This window comes from Pristiophorus japonicus, chromosome 1 (assembly GCF_044704955.1).
Source record: "Pristiophorus japonicus isolate sPriJap1 chromosome 1, sPriJap1.hap1, whole genome shotgun sequence".
Lineage (NCBI taxonomy): Eukaryota > Metazoa > Chordata > Chondrichthyes > Pristiophoridae > Pristiophorus > Pristiophorus japonicus.
Window position 1 is genome coordinate 239,183,857 of NC_091977.1, and position 15,652 is coordinate 239,199,508.

Genomic DNA, 15,652 nt, shown 5'->3' on the forward strand with positions numbered 1-15,652 from the left:
ATTAACACTGAGATTCAATATTAACACCCGCCCATTGCTTTTTGTCGTAAAGAGCATATTCACCCAAACTAGCAGCCATGGAAATCGCCCATCTTCAATTTCACCACCTCGCACACATATCGCCCACAATATTGCTCGCTCAAAAAACCGCCCACAAAAAGTGGAACGAACCAGAATGAATGCCAGCGGTGTGGGTGGCATTTGTTAAATCCCACTCTTACGTGAGGAGCTGATATCGGAAAGATTTAACTAAAAGAGCGCTAATGTGAGTGACAACGCTGACACACTCCTGGGTGTGTGCAGCTCAGACATCAATGGTGCTCATCACCTTGGTGCCAGTTAACGTTTACGTTGATTGATGTTAAGTTGTATTTAACCCTTTCATGGTAAGGAATCACCAGTGTGTAATGGTTCAGCTATCTGAGACAGTGCGCAACAAGGTTATGTTCAATAACAAAAGTTTAATACCAACATTGGTCTGAAATCATAAGTATCACAGCCAATAACACCCAACCCCCACCCACACCCCACTTTTTACACCATTGACATAAATCATATGTTCAACATGTCCAGCAACACAGAATACAAAGGCAAAGCAGGAGCATGATCCCCAGCTCCCATACATTGCAACAAATTGCATACACCCAGATGGAGATATAACACAGCCATCACCTGTGCATATGCACCTCACTTTCCTTCCCCCCTCTCCTTCTTCTCCCCACCTCTACCCCTTCCCCTCTTCGCTCCACAGCCTCATTGGGGCAGGGGGATGAAGGTATCTGAGACAGTGCGGTGGTTGCACGGGTATGGGAGCGGGGGGGTGCTGAGGGGGAAACATTCTCTGATGCAGAAGCAGTAATCTTGGTCCTTGTTTTCATCTGTCATTTGCAGTGGTGGTGCAGTACCTAGGGGTGGAGTGCCACGCTCTGGAACCGCTAGGAGGCCTGTGGCAGCAGTATTCCTGGCTATCGCATCCAGGGACTCCGCCATGCATGGAATGTACTCAGTCGTGGTGGCCAGGTGTTGGGATTTGCACCCTAAAGCTTTGATGAGCTGGTCACCAATGTCTACTGTCCTCGTGGACAACTGTACCATCTCTCCGCTGTCATGTCGCATTCGTGGAACAGATCTGCCACGTCCACGAGGCCTCCGAGGGGTCGGCGCCGTCCTAGGGACAAATGGAGTTCCCTGTGGAGAGGTGCTTGGGGCCGACACCTCCAGAGTGGAAGCGGGAATGACCGGAGGACCAATAGATGGCCTTGGGGTGGAATGGGTTCTGGAGCGTGGCGATGCAGATTCTTCGAAGTCCGCACTCTCATTGTCGAGAACAGACCCAGCAGATTGATGGGTGACAATTGGAGCTCCTCAGCACCAGATGTAGTAGGATCATCTGCCGACTCCTGCCCCGCGCCCCCACCTTCTGGCCTCTGTGGCCTTTTCTGGGGCCGCGCTGCTGGCTGAGCTGTGAGACACAAATGAGGTTGTTAGAGGAGAAGGGGGTGGTAGGGTGACAAGGTGAATCCAGCGCTACACACAGCATATGTATGACAAAAGCACCACCGCTCTCAAAATCATCGCAGACATCACATTTCATGACTATCAACACATTGTCCATTGCAATGATTTTCATTAGGCCAGCATTATTTCTATGACACTTTTAGAAATCGACCATATATGATTGTTCGGATATGAGTTGGTGTGGCATCTATTCACTTTACATCACGCAGTGGTGTAAGCTTTACTCACGTGGCATCACTTCAGGGTCTGCAGATGCATCCGTGGCTGTCCGGGAGTGCTTCCCCACGAGTGCTAGCACTCACTCCTCCACCTCTGTGATGTTGCTGGGGACTAATGGCCCCCCCACCCGTTCGCCTCTGCATGGACCTCATCGGCGATAGCTTCTTCTGTAAAAGGTGACAGGACGACATGGCATAGACGCTGATACAACACATAACCAACAGATGCAATCATGATTTTTATGATTATTATCATTCTTTACCTAAAGTCGTACACCTTGACCGCAGGCTTTGAGTAACACATTCCCGGTAAAAGTGCAAGACCTCAAATCTGCTGATAGTCACTCATGACATAGACAGGCTAAGTGAGTGGGCAAAAATTTGGCAAATGGAGTTTAATGATGGAAAGTGTGAGGTCATGCACTTTGGCAGAAAAAAATCAAAGAGCAAGTTATTATTTAAATGGAGAAAGATTGCAAAGTGCCACAGTAAAGAGGGACCTGGGGGTATTTGTGCATGAAACACAAAAGGATAGTATGCGGGTACAGCAAGTTATCAGGAAGTCCAATGGTATCTTGGTCTTTATTGCAAAGGGGATGGAGCATAAAAGCAGGGAAGCCTTGCTACAGTTATACAAGATATTGGTGACACCAACCTGGAATACTGCGTCCAGTTTAGGTTTCCATATTTACAAAAGGATATGCTTACTTTCGAGGCAGTTCAGAGATGGTTCACTAGGTTGATTCCGGGGATGAAGGGGTTGACTTATGAGGAAAGGTTGAGTAGGTTGGGCCTCTACTCATTGGAATTCAGAGGAATGAGGGGTGATCTTATCAAAACGTATAAGATTATGAGGGGGCTTGACAAGGTGGATGCAGAGAGGATGTTTCAATGATGGGAGAGACTAGAACTAGAGGGCATAATCTTAGAATAAGGGGTCGCCCATTTAAAACAGAGATGAGGAGGAATTTCTTCTCTCAGAGGTTTGTAAATCTGTGGAATTCGTTGCCTCAGAGAGCTGTGGAAGCTGGGACATTGAATAAATTTAAGACAGAAATAGACAGCTTCTTAAATGATAAAGGGAGGATAAGGGGTTATGGGGAACGGGCGGGGAAGTGGAACTGAGTCCATGATCAGATCAGCTATGATTTTATTGAATGGCGGAGCAGGCTCGAGGGGCCGTATAGCCTACTCCTGTTCCTATTTCTTATGTTCTTATGTTCTTAGAAACATAGAAACATAGAAAATAGGTGCAGGAGTAGGCCATTCGGCCCTTCTAGCCTGCACCGCCATTCAATAAGTTCATGGCTGAACATTCAACTTCAGTACCCCATTCCTGTTTCTCGCCATACCCCTTGATCCCCCTAGTAGTAAGGACCTCATCTAACTCCTTTTTGAATATATTTTGTGAATTGGCCTCAACAACTTTCTGTGGTAGAGAATTCCACAGGTTCACCACTCTCTGGGTGAAGAAGTTCCTCCGCATCTCGGAGTTATGACTGTTACAAATCAAATTATATATATACATAAGTACATGTAAATCAATGTAATAATGTAATACTTACTCTTGCGGATCTCACAAGGTCGTTCCATCATTTGTGGTATTGGTTGCCCTCACACACTTCGTTGATCGCCAACGAGACCACCTCTGCTATCTCGGTCCATATCCTCTCATTGGCCTTTGGGGTGGGCTTCCCACGCCCTCCCTGTGTCAAATCACCCCAGCGTGACTCGACCTGCTGCAGGAGGGAGGTATTTGTCTTGTCCGAGAACCTTTTGGCTCTTTTGCAGTTTCCACTGTGCTCCTCTCCCACCTACTGCTCTCTCCAGCCTCAGTCTCCACAGCATGCCTCCTCCTCTCTCTCCATTATAGGGCAAATTCATTCAAATATGTGGCTGGTAACAGCTACTTTTTGTTTGCCTACTTGCTGTGAAGCTCTAAAGTCTCCCTCCTTCCTCCTAAAGCAGCCACACCACACCCAGACACGCCCTCAGTCCCTCTGAACTCGCTCTCTCTCTGTCTCCTCTTCTGCGCATGTCATGATGACCCTTGACCTCCAGAATCGCAGGAATTGAGCGTTGCCATGCCGTTCCTAAGAACGGCCACACTTTACGGCAGAAGGTCAAAAAAATTTGACACTACCGCCCATTTGATATCGCTCGCGGTAACGCCCATTTTCAAAAATATAAACTAGGTGTTTTGAGAATGGGCGAGAAGCTGGCGATCTGAAAACCCTTTTTTACCACCCACGCCGGAAATAACACCCATTTTGGGGCGATAAGCACAAAAGTGGAGGTTCTAGCCCTAAATATTTTGATCGGGGTAAAAATAACACCTTAATGGACAGGGTTTTTAACATAAAAATTATTGATGACATTTTATATTTCTATCTTTTAAAACTGTTATGCTGGTAAAAGTAGGACTTACACCTGCTTTTACCAGGCATAGAATTTGAAGGACATTCGCTGGGCAAGAGTTGGATAAATAGCCCAAATCTCAGCCTGTGAAGTCCCTCCTCTCTGGGATGCATTGGAACTGTCAAAACAAACCTTGATATTTTGGCACGTGTGCATCGTGCGCTGAGAGCTGGCACTTGCCCGGGCCTCTACGAGCACATGCGCACATCGTTCGTGCCCGTAGAGACCGCGATTTTTGGCCCAATATTAGCTCCAAACTATAAAAACAAACGCTTAAACTGATTTCTGTATCCTACCTTTTTTGCATCCATTTTTCTTCTTCCCCATTCACTCTATTCAAATGTTATTTTAACTTTATGGTGACTGTTTCATAACTGATAATATTGATTCTAATATTTTTATTACCTATTCCAGCAACACCGCATATTTAAAATTCTCACCCTTGCGTTTAAATTCCCCCATGGCCTCACCCCTCCCTATCTCTGTCGTCTCCTCCATCCCTACAACACTTCGCGATTTCTGCATTCCTCCAAATCTGGCCTCGCGTGCATCTAGGCCCTAAGCTTTGGAACTCCCTCCCTCAACCTATGCGCTCAAACTCTCTACTTCTCTCTCCCTCTTTAAGACACTCCTTAAATCCTGCTTTTTGACCAAGATTTTAGTCACCTGTCTTAATATCTCCTTTTGTGGCAGTGTCAAATTCTGTTTGATACGCTCCTCTGAAGTGCCTTTGAACGTTTTACAACTTTAAACATGTTATATAAATGCAATTTTTGTTATTTCCCATCAAAAATATTAAATCCTATTTTTAGTTTTCACAGTTAACGAGCTTCCATTTTGGAGGTGGGATTACCACTGCAAAATTAAGAACATAAGAAATAGGAGCAGGAGTAGGCCATTTGGCCCTTCGAGCATGCTGCGCTATTCAATAAGATCATGGCTGATCTTCGACCTCAACTCCACCTTCCCGCCCGATCCCCAGATTCCCTTGGTTCCCTTAGTGTCCAAAATTCTATTGATCTCTCTCTTGAATATACTCAATGATTGAACATCTCTTTACTTTCAATCAATTGAGGCCAAGAAGGTTGGAGATTAGATTGGCTGCTTCATGGTCGTTACCAGGATAATCCTTGAGATGATAGTTAGCTGTTAAACTAACGTTACTGCTGCAGATGGGTTATTTTGTCCTTTGGTGCTAGGAGCCCAATGACACCTGGATTAGATGACTGCTTCTTTTTCAACTGGAATTAGGATTGCAAACTATCGGGAAAACAGGCCACATTTATTGTTGTAAAATATGAGTTTAGTTTATGTGAATAAATTCATGTGCATTATTTTAAAATGGCAACAAAATCGCTCCACTGACTCTAAGTTCTCCTTGGTCCCTGTAGCCCAGGTCTTGACTGCAGCTTAGTGATTTTCGCCAAGGCCTTAGCCAGTGCTGCTCTGAGACAGCTGCTGGGCAGGGTACAGCAGCAACTGGGAACTGGTAGGCCGTTCAGCCTCTCAAACCTGTTCCGCCATTCAATTAGATCATGGCTGATCTGTTTGTTAACTCCATCTTACCGCCTTGGTTCCATAACCCTCAATACCTTTGCTTAACAAAAATCTACCAATGTCAGTTTTGACATTTTCAATTGATCCCCAGCCTCAATAGCTTTTTGAGGGAGAGAGTTCCAGATTTCCACTGCCCTTTTATGAAGAAGTGCTTCCTGACATCACCCCTGAACGCCTAGCTCTAATTTTAAGGTTAGGAACTTTTGTTCTGGACTCCTCCCACCAAAGGAAATAGTTTCTCTCGATCTATGCTTTCAAATCCTTGAATCATCATAAAGGGCTTCAATTAGATTGCCCCTTCTATACTCAATGGAACATAAGCCTAGTCTATGCAACCTGTCCTCATAATTTAACCCTTTTAGCCCGTGTATCATCCCCCCTCCCACCCCGTTCACCAAATGTTTTTCTTTCAGCTACTGCTGAGTCCTCTGGTCAGTAATTCTTCTCAGCAAACGGTGCTGTGATCAGGATGCTTCAAGAACACCCTCAAAGCCTCCTTGAAAAAATATAACATCCCCACCGACTCTTGGGAATCCCTGGCCCAAGACCGCTCAAACTGGAGGAGAAGCATCCGGAAGGTGCCGAACACTTCGAGTCTCTTCGTTGGGAGCACACGGAAGCCAAGTACAAACAGCATACGGTAACCCAAGCACCCCACCCACCCGTCCCTCCAACCACTGTCTGCCCCACCTGTGACAGAGATTGTAGATCCCACATTGGTCTCATCAGTCAACTTAGAACTCATATTAGTGTGGAAGCAAGTCATCCTCGACCCCGGGGATGACTTGCCTAAGAAGAAGAAGATTGGCCTGAGTGGATCAAACCTGCATTTGAATGTCCGTCATGTAGTTAATTGATGTTCAGGCATGTGCACTCCTGTTCCTATACACGTGCGCTTTTACAAATATTTGGAATGCAGGAATAATGAAAGGAAATCTCTGTACAAACTTGGAATTTAGTTCTTACCATTTAAAATCAAAACTTTTTGACTGAACACTAGCTCAGTACGAGTAATAACCTTGCAGGCTGATGGCGCTGATTAAATATTTGCCTTGTTCTCCACATGCCAACGGCAGAGTGCATGGAGAATGAGCTATTACACAGCACAGTAATAGCTGCAGCTCGTGGAGATCTGGTCTAACTGTTATAGGCAACAAGTCAATTAAATTCACAATTATTCTGTATAGTAATTATAAATAAATGCCTTTGAAATAAATCATACAGTACCAAAAGGCATTTTCAGCAAGCTTGAAGATGACAGAATGTCATTTGTCAGAAACATTTATGTTTATTGTCTCACCAAATTGTGCAAGGAGTGCTTGTTATTCCAAGTAATCTAGTGTTCAGGGAAGCTTAGAAATTACTGTTGCCAATATTCATGGATGAATGCTTAATGCTCTCCTATGATATTCCTCTGTCTGTTATTCTAATTCGGCATTAATGGGTTTAACCATGTTAATGCCACCACTAAAGGAGCAAGCAAAGGAACGTCATGAGAACAGGTCAAGCACTTGTTCACTAACATCGGCAATTGTAATATTTAAGCTTAGAGTGTGAAGTCGACAGGCACTGAGGACAACAGACACTGAGCCCAGAAAGGAGAGGTGAAGAGGGTGAAGAAGGAGTGGTTGGTCAAAGAGATGGGTTTTGAGAAGGCTTTCAAAGGAAGAAAAGTAGGCGGAGAGGTTCAGGGAAGGATTTGCAGAGTGTAGGGCCCAGGCAGCTGAAGGTTGTGCTGCCAATGGAAGAACGAAGGAAGAGGGAAAATGAACAGAAGAATGTTCTGGGAAACATAGAAACATAGGGCACAAGTTTCGGGCCGCGCCTAGAACGGCGCAGCCCCAACCTGGACCCCTATTTTTCGTGCTCGAAAGTGCGCCGAAAAAATACTTGCATGTTCTCCGACTCCCTGCAGGTCTTCAGCAGCTTGGCGTAGCGCAGCACAGAACAGTGGGGGGCGGAGCAAGAGACTCGCGCCGATTCTACAAGTAGTGGGGGGCGGGGTTAATTTAAATAAGGCAACGTTGTGCCGGCAACCCTGTGCATGCGCGTTGGAGCATGCGCGCACGCGCAGTGGCACATACACATTGGCACTCAGCCATTTTTAAAGGGACCAGAGGAAAAGTGAAGATTTGTCTCATGGGCCCCTGGAAAGGCTTGTGATTTAATTTTAGTGATTTTTTTGTGCCTGAAGGAGTGCTTTTAGCAACACTGTTGAATAAATCACCTGCTGAAATCAGTGAGTGCAGTTTTTCGCTGCTAAACTTGCAGAACAGGTGCTGCATTGGTGCATGCAAATTAAGGACTGTATGTTTTGAAAAATAAGAGTGTCAATTCAACTTTACAATGGAACAATGTCCACCAAGAACAAAGAATTTCTTGCATGAGGAAGTGGAGATATTAGTCAACGTCTTTGAGCAGAGATGGCAGGAGCTAGATACCAGCAATAGAGGTCGCATAAAAGTGCCACCAAAAGAAATGAAGAAACGCTGGAAGTTGCAGAAGATTACTGCGCAGTGGTGCATACCATTAGATCTGGAAGCCAGTGTAAAAAGAAATGGCACGACCTGGGTCAAGTAGTTGGTGTAAGTAATATTTTCCATTTTTAATGTAGTCGTAATTGTAACGTGACTATCTATATGTCCCACCTTGCAGAACGACGCACTCTGTAAAAAATTATATTTTGCTCTTTGCAGAAGAAATTGGCCCACAACAAAAGGGAGGCAACTCGTACAGGAGGAGGCGTGCCCAATCTGCATCCACTGACACCCTTGGAACAAAGGGTAAGCTGCTATGATGAGTCGGACATGGAGAAAAGCAATCAGTACAGCACAAGCTGGGCCCGCACGCAAGGAAGAGGGTAAGTCCTGAAAATGCATCGTGGCCCTTCAAATCAACCTGCTGCCTGGCCTGCTACGTGCGAGAGTACTCATGCCACCCATCCGGCCCCCTCCCTTGCTGTTAAGCATTTGACTGTTCTGATGTATTTTGCAGAACATGATGATGATGATGTTGATGATGATTATGATGCTGCTGCTGCCAACCCTGAGGATCCTGAAGATACAGAACAAGAACCAGTACAACCAGCTGCTGATGAACCAGACTGGATGATGGCAGCGATGACTGAAATGTCTGCAGGGGATTGCTTCCAAATTAATGTTTATGAGCCCCCATCAAGGGGCATCAGAGTTTCAACCCCTAGCATAGGTTTTGGTTCTACCTTCCATGGTTTGGATTCCGATGTTGCGGTTCCCAGTGATGCTGCTGGTGTAATGCAGCAGTCTACAGTCAGTGCACTACCGTCCAAGCCTGCGCCTCCCACTCTTATAGGTTCTGGTTCCACCTTCTATGGTTTTGATTCCGACTTTGCGGGTCCCAGTGCTGCTCATGGTATCATGGAGCAGTTTACACCCATTCACCCACCATCCCAGTCCACGGCTCGCACTCGAGTGTTTTCGTCTGGAACACCGAGCGCCCCATCTTCCCAGCCCATGCCTTGCTCTCTAGTACTGCCGTCTGGAACACAGAGCATCCCGCCATCCCAGCCCGAGCCTCTCTCTCTAGTACTGCCATCTGGAACACAGAGCGTCCCACTGTCCCAGCCCGCACCTCCCTGTGTAGTGGTGCCGCTTGCAACACCGAGTGTCCCAGCGTCGGTGCCCGCGCCTCCCAGTGTAGTGGTGTCACGAGGCAGACCCAGGCAGAGGAGAAGGAGATTGGAGACACGCTCTCCTGAGATGCAGCATGCAACAGATGCGGCTCAGGTTGTGGCATTGGGTGTGGAGATCAATGAGCTTACCCGATCACTCATCGGTAGCGTCAGTGCAGTGGGTGAAGAGGTGACGGTCCTGACGGGAGAAATAGCAGTAATGACACGGGAACTTAGGGAGGGAAATGTCCGAGGGAGTGCAATCGACGGCACAGGCCGTCAGGGAGGGCATGCAAGTGTCGGCACAGGCAGTCATAGAGGTAGCTGCTGCAATAAGGGCACACAGCCCTGCCAATCAAATGACACCCCCATGAAGAAGTGAACATTCACTGAGATGTGGATGAGACATGGTTGCAGCCTTTCTTTGCTACTTTAGTTTTTTGGTCTTGATGTAGCTGTAGTAGCATTTTTCACATTGAAATTGTTCTTAAGGTTTTGTAACTTTACAACTTATAAGTGATCTTTGGGTTTTTAAGTGATCTTATAGTGTAAATGCTCTCACATTCTGTAATTTATTTAATTTTGCATCTAAAAAGTGATCTTGAAGTTTAAGTGATCTTAAGAGTGTAAGATTTTTCACATTGAGATTGTTTTGTAACTTTTGTAAATTTACAAGTTTATAAGTGATCTTAAAGTCTTTAAGTGATCTTCAAGAGTCATATTAAAAAGTAAAGTTTGATACAACAAATAATTTATTACAGTGACATTAACTTTTCAATAAAATATTTTTTCATTAAAACTGTTTCATGTTCCATTAACACAACACAACGTAGGAACAACTGCAAAGAATAAACATGTCCATGCGCAACAGTGGTCGCAGAGCCCTCAGGCATCAGTAGTTGAAGCGTTCACGGATGAGCTGCTGGCGCAAGGCTCGAGCAATCGTTAAAGGAGCACGATGGACAGCCCTCCTCCGACCTCGTGTTCTGGCATCAGGCACTTGCATGCTTTCCTGATCGTCGTCATCATCCACATCCTGCTGTTCCATAATCTATCATCATGCACTGGACCCTCACGTCGGTCTTCTGGTTCCACTACCAGCTCCTGCTGCCTCATGATGGCCAAGTTATGAAGCATGCAGCACACAACAGTGAAGTGACTGACAATCTGAGGAGAGTATAGCAAGTGTCCTCCAGAATGGTCCAGGCAAAGGAATCGCTGTTTCAATATGCCAATGGTCCTCTCAATGATGCTGCATGTCGCAATGTGCGCCATGTTGTATTGGCGGTCAGCTTTTGTCTGTGTCACGCGTAGGGGCGTCATGAGTCAGGTGGTCAGGTCATACTCTTTGTCTCCCAGTAGCCAGCTCTGCCCTTCTGGCTGCTGCTCAAACATGCAGATATAACGCTGTCGCGTGGGATGAACGCATCATGGGTGCTGCCAGGGTATCTCGCATCGACTGACATGATGCGCTGCTTGTCGTCACACAGGAGCTGCACATTGATAGAGTGGAAACCTTTCCTATTCCGGTTTGGCTCAGAATTCTCCACAGGTGATCGCAAGGCTATGTGGGTACAATCAATGCAGCCCTCTACCTTTCGGAAGCCAGCAATCCTGAAGAAGCCCACAGCCCTCTCATGGATCGCTTGTGCGGTCATTGGGAAATTGATGAAGTCATTCCTTCGCGCATACAGTGCAGCCATGACCTGGTAAATGCAGGCATGTATTGCACGTTGAGAGATGGCACACATATCTCCAGTTGTAGCCTGAAACGATCCCGAGGCATAGAAAGAAAGTGCAGCTGTTACCTTCACTGCAACAGACAGGGCAGTTGGTGTTCTGCTTCTGGGCTGCACATCTGCTCTCAGCATATCACAGATCTCAGCGACAACTTCTCTGCGGAAACGCAACCTTTTGACACAATCAGCCTCGCTCATGTCCAGGTACGAGTGCCTGGCTCGATATTGTCGACTTGGGTAAGGTCTCCTGCCTATCAACCTACAGGCTATGACGTTCCTGGTGCGGTGAGCTCTAATCAATTCTCTCCTATGCAGTCAATTGATGGCGAACCATTGCATAATACGTGGTGTTGAGAATACAGCACCCATTCTGCAAATTTAAGTTTAAAAGTGTCTATCTGGTTGCCTCTCCCTGTCCCTGGCTGAATGGCCTCAGTCCCCCTCAGCTCGAAAGCTGCTTGATGTTTCCTCGGCTGCTGTCCAGCCACTGACGCCGCCCCTATCGCGTGGCCGAATGGCCTCAGTCCCCCTCAGCTCGAAAGCTGCTTGTTGATTCTTCGGCTGCCATCCAGCCACTGATGGAAGGAAGGCTTGCCTGAAGCACCGCAGCTCGAAGGCTGCTACTGCTTCACACAGGTAGGAACATGGAATATTTAATCTTTGTTTTGTTTATAATTTTTATTAAGGTTGGATCTTTATTTGTATAAGTATGACTGTTGAATGATTGTAGAATTTAATTACTTCCCTTCACCACCCTCCCCCCCCCCGCCACCTCGTTCCCTACGCCTAATTTGTAACCTACGCCTAATTTGTAAAGTGTAGGCAAGGTTTTTCTAAGCATACAAAAATCTTCACTTACTCCATTCTAAGTTAGATTGGAGTATGTTTTCACTGCCTAAACTTTCAAAACAGGTGTAAGTGGCCTTTTGAAAAAAAAATTATTTTCCAAAGTGAAACTGTTCTAACTGACTTGAACTGAATGCCAAGAATTGCAATTTCTAGGATACTCCATTCTAAACCAGTTGCTCCAAAAAAAACAGGAGCAACTCAGGCTGAGCTGGATGAGTGTGGTCAATGCTTCGATGCTGGGAATGTTGGCCTGATCGAGGACACTAACGTTGGTGCGTCTGTTCTTCAAGGGGATTTGAAGGATCTTGCGGAGACATCATTGGTGGTATTTCTCCAACGATTTGAGGTGTCAACTGTATATGGTCCATGTCTCTGAGCCATACAGGAGGGCGGGTATCACGATAGCCCTGTAGACCATAAGCTTGGTGCCAGATTTGAGGGCCTGATCTTCGAACACTCTCTTCCTCAGGCGGCCGAAGGCTGTGCTGGTGCACTGGAGGCGGTGTTGAACCTCATCATCGATGTCTGCCCTTGCCGTTGTCCATGGCCATGCCGTGGATCTTGATGACTGGGGGCAGTGTTGTGTGGTGGGGTCAGGTTGATGGAGGACCTTTGTCTTACGGGTGTTTAGTGTAAGGCCCGTGCTTTCGTACGCCTTGGTGAAGATGTTGACGATGAGTTGGAGTTCAGCCTCTGAATGTGCGCAGATGCAAGCAACGTCCGCGTACTGTAGTTCAACGACAGAGGATGGGACGGTCTTAATTTGGCCTGGAGGCGATGAAGGTTGAACAGGTTACATTACAACATTAACTACGCTTCAAAATTATTTAATTTGCTGTAAAGTGCTTTAGGAACGTCCTGATGTCATGAAAGGTGCTATATAAATGCAAATCTTTCTTTACCAATGACCATAATAGTGGGAGACTTGAAGTTCCTACTGACCTTGTCAGCGACGCCCACATCACATGAATGAAAAAAAAAATGAGCGTGTGCAGATTCGAAGTGATGTTTTCTCCCTCTACTTGCTTGTTACCCTTTTTGTTTTTGTTGGGCATCAAAGTGACCTGAACTCAAAAATTCCAAATATGTGCACACATCAGCAATGTGGTTTTGTAAGATAAGGTCAGCTCTAAATCGTTCAGAACTAAACTGGTCCTGGAGTAAGCATTCCTCCAATAGTTTTGTATAGCAACATTGCAAACGTGAAGATTTCCTCTGCTATTTCTTGCTATATCATAAACTAATTCTGAAAAAGGACCTTTTATGATTTTTCTAGAAACACCAGAGGAGCTATTCGCAAACATAGAAACATAGACATAGAAAATAGGTGCAGGAGCAGGCCATTCAGCCCTTCTAGCCTGCACCGCCATTCAATGAGTTCATGGCTGAACATGAAACTTCAGTACCCCCTTCCTGCTTTCTCGCCATAACCCTTGATCCCCCGAGTAGTAAGGACTTCATCTAACTCCCTTTTGAATATATTTAGTGAATTGGCCTCAACTACTTTCTGTGGTAGAGAATTCCACAGGTTCACCACTCTCTGGGTGAAGAAGTTTCTCCTCATCTCGGTCCTAAATGGCTTACCCCTTATCCTCAGACTGTGACCCCTGGTTCTGGACTTCCCCAACATTGGGAACATTCTTTCTGCATCTAACCTGTCTAAACCCGTCAGAATTTTAAACGTTTCTATGAGGTCCCCTCTCATTCTTCTGAACTCCAGTGAATACAAGCCCAATTGATCCAATCTTTCTTGATAGGTCAGTCCCGCCATCCCGGGAATCAGTCTGGTGAACCTTCGCTGCACTCCCTCAATAGCAAGAATGTCCTTCCTCAAGTTAGGAGACCAAAACTGTACACAATACTCCAGGTGTGGCCTCACCAAGGCCCTGTACAACTGTAGCAACACCTCCCTGCCCCTGTATTCAAATCCCCTCGCTATGAAGGCCAACATGCCATTTGCTTTCTTAACCGCCTGCTGTACCTGCATGCCAACCTTCAATGACTGATGTACCATGACACCCAGGTCTCGTTGCACCTTCCCTTTTCCTAATCTGTCACCATTCAGATAATAGTCTGTCTCTCTGTTTTTACCACCAAAGTGGATAACCTCACATTTATCCACATTATACTTCATCTGCCATGCATTTGCCAACTCACCTAACCTATCCAAGTCACTCTGCAGCCTAATAGCATCCTCCTCGCAGCTCACACTGCCACCCAACTTAGTATCATCCGCAAATTTGGAGATACTGCATTTAATCCCCTCGTCTAAATCATTAATGTACAATGTAAACAGCTGGGGCCCCAGCACAGAACCTTGCGGCACTCCACTAGTCACTGCCTGCCATTCTGAAAAGTACCCGTTTACTCCTACTCTTTGCTTCCTGTCTGACAACCAGTTCTCAATCCACGTCAGCACACTACCCCCAATCCCATGTGCTTTAACTTTGCACATTAATCTCTTGTGTGGGACCTTGTCGAAAGCCTTCTGAAAGTCCAAATATACCACATCAACTGGTTCTCCTTTGTCCACTTTACTGGAAACATCCTCAAAAAATTCCAGAAGATTTGTCAAGCATGATTTCCCTTTCACAAATCCATGCTGACTTGGACCTATCATGTCACCATTTTCCAGATGCACTGCTATGACATCCTTAATAATTGATTCCATCATTTTACCCACTACTGAGGTCAGGCTGACCGGTCTATAATTCCCTGTTTTCTCTCTCCCTCCTTTTTTAAAAAGTGGGATTACATTGGCTACCCTCCACTCCATAGGAACTGATCCAGAGTCAATGGAATGTTGGAAAATGATTGTCAATGCATCCGCTATTTCCAAGGCCACCTCCTTAAGTACTCTAGGATGCAGGCCATCAGGCCCTGGGGATTTATCTGCCTTCAATCCCATCAATTTCCCCAACACAATTTCCCGACTAATAAAGATTTCCCTCAGTTCCTCTTCCTTACTAGACCCTCTGACCCCTTTTATATCCGGAAGGTTGTTTGTATCCTCCTTAGTGAATACCGAACCAAAGTACTTGTTCAATTGATCCGCCATTTCTTTGTTCCCCGTTATGACTTCCCCTGATTCTGACTGCAGGGGACCTACGTTTGTCTTCACCAACCTTTTTCTCTTTACATACCTATAGAAACTTTTGCAATCCGCCTTAATGTTCCCTGCAAGCTTCTTCTCGTACTCCATTTTCCCTGTCCTAATCAAACCCTTTGTCCTCCTCTGCTGAGTTCTAAATTTCTCCCAGTCCCCAGGTTCGCTGCTATTTCTGGCCAATTTGTATGCCACTTCCTTGGCTTTAATACTATCCCTGATTTCCCTAGATAGCCACGGTTGAGCCACCTTCCCCTTTTTATTTTTACGCCAGACAGGAATGTACAATTGTTGTACTTCATCCATGCGGTCTCTAAATGTCTGCCATTGCCCATCCACAGTCAACCCCCTAAGTATCATTCGCCAATCTATCCTAGCCAATTCTCGCCTCATACCTTCAAAGTTACCCTTCTTTAAGTTCTGGACCATGGTCTCTGAATTTACTGTTTCATTCTCCATCCTAATGCAGAATTCCACCATATTATGTTTACAATGTTGCTTGTAATGTATGCACCTGTGAGTATGCTCACAGTTTGTAGAGCTGTTGAATTTGAAGGGACTGCTCTTCAAATTCTGGTTGCACTTCAGTCCCACAATC